Source organism: Mustela putorius, unplaced genomic scaffold (genome assembly GCF_011764305.1).
Source record: "Mustela putorius furo isolate JIRA1106 unplaced genomic scaffold, ASM1176430v1.1 tig00003834_pilon_pilon_pilon, whole genome shotgun sequence".
NCBI classification, from domain to species: Eukaryota; Metazoa; Chordata; class Mammalia; order Carnivora; family Mustelidae; genus Mustela; species Mustela putorius.
The window spans coordinates 88,377,264-88,386,145 of NW_025421987.1; the positions used below are offsets into that span (position 1 = coordinate 88,377,264).

Below are 8,882 nucleotides of genomic sequence, written 5' to 3' on the forward strand. Positions count from 1 at the left end.
GAGTAGGATGCAGTATGAGTTGGGGCTAGAGTTCAAGCCAGAAAGTCTGGGACTGGTGTTCAAAGGAATCTAAGGGACTTCCTTTTTCTCAAAGTGCCAGTTTCAGATCAGCCCAGACATAGATGGCACCCATTTGTGGGGAATTCTTTGTACAATGAAAGCCATGAATGTCACCTATGAGGGACCTGTGTGAGAGTGGGGCAGGAGGAAGTAATAGCGGAATGCATTGATATCCTCTAGGGTAGGGTGGAAAGGAAATGCAAATCACAGATATTTATAATTGCAGCAAACTGAAACCCAAAAGATATTACTGTGGGCCGCCAAGCATTCCTGCTGGAAATCCTAAAAACCTGCTACCTTGAGGCTGTGCCCAGATCCCAGCTGGAAGCAGACTTATCTCTTCTCAGCTCCTGCCAGGCTGTTCTTCATACAACAAACACTAAGCTCCCCACATAATCCTACCTACAGAGGAGGAACTCCATACCCTTCTGTCTTCTCTTTTCAAAGTACCAAGCTGAGCCCTAAACTCCCAGATCATGACAAACTATTTTTTTGTCCTCGGTGCCCACCAGGCCACCCTGGCAAGTCTAGGCCGTCAGAGTTGGGGGCCGCATGGCTTGGGAAACATTATAAAGTCCCACTAGTCCCCTGACCCGGCCCCTGATTCTGGAGCCTCCCCTGCAGCAGGCTTGTGCTAGGCATCTGAGGAGCTCAGGAGAACAGCAGGAGGACAAGGGTCTGGCCTCAGGAGAGATGGAGAACAGGGTCCTAGCCTCAGCACAATTTCCTCTTCTACCAAAGGGAGGGAAAGACCACATTGATTTCAACCTTTTTCTTCTTTTAAAAATGTCAGTGGGGGGGCACCTGGGTGGCTCAGTGGGTTAAGGCCTCTGCTTTCAGCTCAGGTCATGATCCCGGGGTCCTGGGATCGAGCCCCGAGTCGGGATCTCTGCTCAGCAGGGAGCCTGCTTCCAGCTCTCTTTCTCTCTCTCTGCCTACTTGTGATCTCTGCCTGTAAAATGAGTGAATAAAATCTTTAAAAAATAAATAAATAAATAAAAATAATAAAAATGTCAATGGTCCCCTTTTTCACCTGCTGTTCTTCATGGGACCCCATATACATAGCTGGAAGTTACCTACAGGTAGCCTCCTCAGGCATTTCAGAAAGATCCTAAACTAGTGTTTCTCAGACTTTAATGCCCATCATAATCTGGATGGATCTGGTGAAAATGCAGATTCTGACTTAGGGATCTGGGATAGGACCCAGTTGACATTGATGCCAGTGATCTATGGATCACATTGGAAATAGCAAGTGTCTAGGGCTCTAAGAATTGGTTGGAAAACCGCTGATCTGGAAATATTAAACCAAAGCTCCTGGATTAGATGTTTCTTCTCTGGATTGAACTCAGCTTCTTCAAACCAAGATCTTAGAATGACCTCCTTACCTTCCTCTGGCTCTGGGTGTCTACCATCCATCTCTACAAGGCAGTCTGGAAACATTCCTGAGAGGTGTAGCCATGAGGAAGAGCTCTAAGCCATATCCTTCTAATAGAGAAGTACAAAAGGTTAAGGTAAATCCTCTCCAACCCACCCACCACCTTAGCACACAGTGAGATCAAATCACTGTTCCCACTGGCTCTCAAAAGGACGACCTTGTGACAGCCACTTTCTTCCTGCCCTCTCATAACCCCAGCAGATGAATGACGGAAGTCATTTTCCTCACAAAGTCCCTGTCCCTTGGGCCCACCCCCTTGGGAATGAGATGCTCCCACTGAGGTCAAAGGTATTTTTAGCACTGCTCATGTGGGACCATGCTTGGCAAATTCTCCTAGACATCAATCTTGGATTCCGCAAATGCCAGCTCTTCTAATCCAGGAGGCACAGAGGCGACAGAGAAATCTGAGTGCATTGGAAAATGAAGCACATGGCCTTTTGAGGATTTTGTCCATATGCTGTGTATGATAAAAACAACAACAGTAACACCTAATGCTCATAAAATGCTTCAGCATTTATAGAGCAGTTCCACTGGTGTTGGCATCATTTGATCTTCCCAAGAGGCATATGGGAAAGATAAGGCAAAAATGACTCTTATTGTATTTAAAGGAAAGGCCAAGAGACTCAGCATGGTGACAGATCCAGGAGGTAACAAACTTGGTTCTCCAGCCTCCAGGTCCAAACCCCAGTGCCTTTAAATCCCCACACAACTCTAACCTTTGGCTTCTCCTTCTAGCTTTGTTTTGTTTTCCACTGAAATATTTTGAGGAGCAAAATCTGCAGACTTTCATGTGAAAAGCCAGGGGTGAGAAGTGTTTCTTTAAAAATGGAAGACCAGAAGCAAGGAAGAATGAGGCACATTGTATATCAGTCATGGTCCTAGGACGAAGCAGAGGACACACTCAAAACAGGGTGACCAAAGAGAGATTAATTAAAGAATAATATATACAGGTGTGATCAGGGTTAAGTAAACCCAAGAGATGGTGAGGCATACTGGGGCTAACAACAACTGGGAGCTGCTACCAGTCCACCATCTAAAAGGACAAAGAGAGAGGCAGTTCCCGGGATCTGGTGGCCATGCCAGGAGGCTACAGGAGAGGGCCACTGATAGGAACTGTGGCCTTTCATGGCAATATACAGCCTCCACTAACATCCAGCCAGCAGGGAGGGAGATATGGGATGATAGATCCTCACTTCTCCCTCCTCCCACCCTCTGATCACCTAATCAGTGAGTCCAACCAGAAGCCAGAGGGCATGGAACTTACTGATCTCTACAAGATCAGCTTCCTGAAGGGGGGGAAGAGAAGGAGGTTGGATTTAGAGGGTCAAATAGGGAACACCAGGCACACAGCTACCATAGCCAAGAAATTGGTTGCAGTGGAGGTGGAAGAAGGGCAGGCATAACAGAGTCTGGTGGGCTGGATTTTGAGGAGGAGCTGGTAGCTAAGTCCTTCCAAAGTAGAGTTACCCCAGAGCCTGGCTGTCATTCCCTGGGGCCACTCTGGCCCCAAGTTTCAGGGAAGTGCGCGCGCGCGCGCGCGCGCACACACACACACACACACACACACACACACAGACATGCATAAAAGCATACTAATAGCTCCCAAGAGGCCCAACCAATCCCACAGGCAGTGTTGGCTGTCTTGGAACCTGGGTTTAAATCCCAGTTCCTCCATTTTGCTTTGTGTGACCTTAGGCAGTACCTTCAATGTCTCTGAGTCTCTGAGCTTCACCTGTGGGGATAATCCTGCCTGTCTCAGGACAGATGGGCACATTACACACTGAGAAGCCATGCAAAGTCAGGATGTAAGAAAAAGGCAAGAATGCCATGCAAGGAAATCATGTAAAAATGTGGTGGAATCCAAATGGTCTGGACCATCTATGCTTCATTTGCTCTCTGTAAAATCCAGATCCTAATACTTAGACTTGAGGCAGGATAAAGCCAAAGTATTCCCAGACTCACCATGTCAACCTTCTGCCATCTAAAAAAAAGAAGTAAGAGGTGACACAGTCGGTGGCAAAGATAGGACCAGGAGGCATCCTCTCATGGCCTCATGGCGTGCCCCCATGGTCCTTGCCCCTTTCACATGACAGTCAGTGAGACAAAGGATGAGGTAAGGTCTTGCCAATTGTATCAGTGGTGGTGATCACTGCAGTTAATAGCAATCTTTCCTCCATCAATCTATCCCAGGGTGGAAAAGTCCCATCATTAACCATGTCTTCCAGGGCACTGGAAAGTATGATTACTTGACCAGGATAAGGCACATGAATACTCCTGAGCACACCATCAGGAGTGTTCATCTGAGTCAAGAGAAATGTCACTTTGCAGAGGACAGGATCCAGAGGCCACAGGTAAGTTGTGATGGGCAGCAGGTGGCACAAAAGACCAGAGCCTGATATGCTCCATACAAATGAAGGAAAGCTTGGGTAGGGACCCAAGAGGGTACATAAGACTCCCAACCACAGCTGGCTAGAGGAGAAGTTAGGTAGAGGAGGAAAGCCCAGCCCTGAACAGCTGATGGGCTCCCCCATGTTCTCCCTGAGAGCAGGCAGAATTGGGCCCCACTCTCCAGGCCCTCCTTTTGCAGGCAGACCCCCATGGGCAGGCTTCAGGAGACACCTCCATCTGTGGATTCTTCAGTGGAGAGTTTGTTACAAGAGGATCACATGCCACATTGCAGCTTTTAATCTAAGAGCCAAGGGACGCCTGGGTGGCACAGTCAGTTACGCGTCTGACTCCTGGTTTTGGCTCAGGTCCTAATCTCAGGGTTGTGAGATTGAGGCCTGCTTCAGGCTCTGTGCTCAGCAGAGATTCTGCTTAGAGTTTCTCTTTCCCTTGCACTCTGCCACTCCCCTCTGCTCACTTGCTCTCTCTCTCAAATAAATAAATCTTTAAAAAAAAATTTTAAATAAATAAAAGCCCAAATCTCCTAGGGAAGACCTCCAGCTTTCAGAATGTGTGGACCAGCTCACACCCCAGGGAGATCATTCTGTTCTTCTTCCCTTCTATTACCCATCTCTTCAACTGCCCCTCTGCCCCCACCATGTTCAATTGTTCTTCTATACATTCATTTAACCAATATTAATTGAGCACATACTGTGGGTCAGGCACTGTGCTTATCATGAGGAATATCATGAGGAACCCTGCCTGCACAGAACTGATCATCCAGATTTCACTGAAACAAATGTGGGAGCAAAGACTGGCTCGGTCAAGAGTGCTAAACAAACACGTGCTGCTTCTGGAAGGACTATCTTCAGCACAAATATCCTGAACAGAATTGTACATAGTATATCCAGAGAGCCTCAACTACTCTGAGGGTCAGGACAAAGGTAGTATAGGTTTCTCTCAGAGCATGGGAGGTAGTCTGGGACAGTTCCCATCTCCGTGGCCCAGTGAATGACCTTGGACAAGTTCCTTCACCTGTCTGAGACTTTTTTCCTCCTCTGAGTGACGGTGGTCATCACAGTACCTCACTCATGGAACCACGATGAGAATTAGGATAATACATCTCGAGCTCTGAGAACAGTTCCTGGGATGGAAGGTACTCAATAGTCACCGTCACTAGTGACCTGAGGCCAAGGGGGGCCATGACTCACCAAATGCTTCTCACCTAGTTTCCTAACAGAGGCAAGGTTGGAACCTAGGTGCCCCCAACACCAGACCAGTGTTCTTTCCACCGCATCTCCTATCTTCCCACCAGGGAATCCACATCATGAATTTAGCTATATCCCATTTGAATGTTTAAACTGGGAAATTTGAGCTTGTATCTCCATACAGAGCCTTTCTTATTTGGGCCACCAGAAAGATTATATTTCTTCCACTCAAGTAACCCCATTGCCAACAGCCAATCATCTGGCTCACCCTCCTTGCTAAGGAAACTGAAGCCTCTGACTCCATGGCCAGCACTTAAGGCCAAGCATTCCCTCCTGGCCACATCTCGCTGAATCACTGTACCCCTGCAGCCCATATCTTCACGGTTACTTCCCCACCTCACTTCTTTGCTTAGATTGAGCACTGTTTCCACGATCTCACCAGGTAAAGGTTGTGAACAGGTGTGATATAAGTGAGTCCTTGTGTGAAGATCTGGGGCCCTACAGTGGGTCCATAGATCCACTCAATTCACAGTCCAGGTCGTGGCAAGCCCATGCCCCAACTCAGTGAAATTAACAGACGTAGGTGATTTATGTCACACCAAAGCATATTTAACAGTCCATTGATACCTCACAGCCTAAGCCCTAACCACTTGCTGATTCTACTGAATCACAAAGTGTTAGTTTGGTGTAACTTTAGAAATCATTTGCTCTGCTCTCCCTTTCTCTTGTAGGCATTGCCAGAGTCTTAGCTTGGAAATTAGAATAAAAAGTAACCGAGTATTGGGGTACAGAATTCGGACCTGGTAGCCAAACTACCTAGGCTCAACTCTGTTCTAGCCATTAAGGTGAGGCTTTGGCCAACCCACTTCCCATCACTGTACCTCAGTTCTCTCATCAGTAAAATGGAGCAAAAGTACTTCCCTTATAGGACTGTCATGAGAATTGAGTAAGTTCATAACTAACAAAGTGCTTAGAGCAGTGCATGGCACATAACCAAGCATTATGTGTTTATAATAAATAAACTAAGAAGACAGGACCTTCTGTGAGTCTCAATCAGTTTTATGCCCACTCAGCATGCTGTCAGATTGGATTAGATAGTCTCTAGGGGCCCCCTTATTTTTTTATCATGGTGGTGGCATCCCTTGCTGGAATGGGTGGTGTACCGCTCTCTGAAATGAAAAAACAGCTCTTCGGAAGCACCAAGAAGAACACAGTGACAGAGGAATAACTCACCTGACTGAGGCAAAGATCTCCATGACTTTGATTTTTGCCTTGGCCTTAGCCAAAGTCATTACAGGAAGCTCCTCGGGAGCTTGGACTAGAGAGTGTGCCCACTGGTGGTCTCAGGGGGTTTCTGTCAGGTATCAGGGAGCTGGCCATTGCTGGGCACTCTTCACTGCTTGTCCTCCACCCTGTCTCTCTCTGATCCACCTCATGTTTGTCCTCTGAAGATGGCTGGGGACTCAGAATCCCCCCTTTGCTTCCACCCAGGCATTCTCCTTTGGAGTCTGATTCCATTAAAAGAATTCTATGATTCATTTGGCTCTGCTGCTGTGGGGGGTTGGGAGTGGGGACAAGAGAGTGATGGAGAAAGGGTACAAGTTGGACATGCACAAAGGGCCCTGATTTGTAAGATGCTCTGTTCACTGCAGATTAGGAAAGAGTACCAGCCCCTGCACTGGTACCTTTCATGGACCTGAATGACAGGAAAGTTCCCCAGATGCCTGCAGAACCTCAGAGGAACACAGGCTGTCTTCAGACACCTCATTCTCTGCTATGTCATTGATGGTGACAGCCAGAGATGATGCACAGGTGTTCAGGTTTAGGTTGCTCCTCTCCTTCCCCCCAACACCCCCAACTCCCATCCTACAGCCCAGTCTCTCAACCCAACCACTGTCCAGCAGCCCACCTGTACTTGTTGCTAAGTTAGAGCCACCTTCTCATTGTATCATTGTCTTGCTCTCATTTTTGGTCTCCCCACAGCCTTCAGGACAAAGTCCAGGTCCCCACTGGCCCTCAAGTCCCAATTATCTTACCTCCACAGCTTCCCTGTCCAAACAAAATTATGCCATCCTTTGCCACCCCAAACTGTCATTCCTCATCCTACAGTAGGAATACCTCACCTCCATATTTGAGTAGAAACCATTGGTTCTAACCATCTACTCACTGGGTGGCCTGGAGAAAGTTACTTACCCTCTCTGAGTCTCGTGTTTTTTAGCTACAAAGTGATGCTATCTAAGAGGGAAGGGCTTTCGTAAAGAGGTAATGTACAAGGTTTTAGCACTGTACATTGGATATAGTAAGAGTTTAATAAAAGTGGTTATAGTAATAGCCATAATAATAAAGATTATGGGCATGATTGTTCTATCTCAAGTCGTCACATCCTTTTGTGAGCTCCCAACTGAGCACCACTCCTCCTTCATTTGAAGTCTTTCTGAATTTGTGACCATGCTTCTATTCTGCATAGTATTATTGTGGTTTCCCACTTACCCTGTCTCTCCGTTTGGAAGCAGGAACGATGACTGGTCCAAAAATGGATCCTCATACTTAGTAGGTGCTCAGTAAACATTTCTTTCATTTGGATGTTCCCCCTGTGCCCTGGAGGGAGGGCCATAAAAAGTCAATGGTGCTCCTGAGCTGCTCAGGAGTAATGGGCCCCTCTTTAGAAATGAGACAGAGCTACCCAGTATGGGTGTCTGCCTGTAGGGACACGTGGCACAGCCTGGGTAGCCACAGGGACCAGCTCGTGATCTTCACCCTCGTGCCCCACACCCTACTTCTCAAAGCCTGGACTGGTGCTATGGTTGGTCACCAGAAAGAACAGGGGAAGTGTGTGCAAGAGAGCAATTGCTTTTGCCACTGAGACTTTGCTTGGGAAATGGGAGAAGTAGAGGGGAAGCGTTCCTATGTTCTGAGACTTGCAGAAGGAAAATGGGAGTAGGAAGGAAATGACCTGTGTTGTCCAAGTCTCAAAAAGAAGACACTGCTCTTGTACATGGAGTTCATCAGAGAAATTCTCCTCTGTGTTATACAGAGCTCCACAACCTGATGAGGGTGAACTCGGAGGGCTCCCCGCTCTCTGATTCATCTAAACCGCAAGCTTGGGCTGGCAGGCACACCGTTGCCTCTGCCCCAAGCTGACCTTATTTGAAATTCCCCATGTTGCCATCATGGTCACAGGACTCAGTCACCCTGGGCCGTAGGTCAGTTCACTCATAGTAGCTGTCCTCTGTGAATTTCAATCTGAAGAGACAGGCTGCCCTGTCCCCCATCCCTCAGGAACCTGGATCTGAATCTAGTCCCAGGGATCAAGCATTCTGGTCTGACCCCACCCCCAAAAGAGAGGGTCATACCAACCGGCAGTGATGGAGCCAGAGCCTGAACGCAGAGCTCTGCTTCTCAGTCCAGCGTACTTTCCACTCCCCCCCGAGATGCCCCTACCGGCTGTTCACTCCAAGGACATAACCCACGAAGAAAGAAGGGGTTGTGAAATCCTGCCACTGGAAGCCCAGGGCTGGCTGAAAGCCCAGATGGCTCTCTTTTACCCCTCCTAACCTAGTCTCAATTCCACAGTTTTCCTTTCATACATTCGTGTTAACCCTTTTTCTCCATGAGGCCATGAACTGCCTTCCAAGGAGCAGCTCCTGAGAACAGCTGAGCTAACTTCTGCTTGCATCTTCCCGGACACCTCTACTGGCAAGACCTTGGCATTGAGCAATTACCTTGTGCAAACGGACTCTTCCTTGCCCTTCATCATTACTTGGCAACTCTGCAAAACAGTAACTCAACTGTTT

At 47.8% G+C, this 8,882-nt stretch overlaps 1 long non-coding RNA gene across 1 annotated transcript in view; it reads right to left on the minus strand.

The window, feature by feature from the left end:
• Positions 1 to 7,848, minus strand: part of LOC106005120 — an 88,489-nt gene extending 80,641 nt beyond the window's left edge. The window contains exon 1 of the long non-coding RNA XR_006609187.1: positions 7,579 to 7,848. This is a non-coding gene — a long non-coding RNA (uncharacterized LOC106005120). The remainder of the gene's footprint in view (positions 1 to 7,578) is intronic.
• Between the last annotated feature and the right edge of the window lie 1,034 nt (positions 7,849 to 8,882).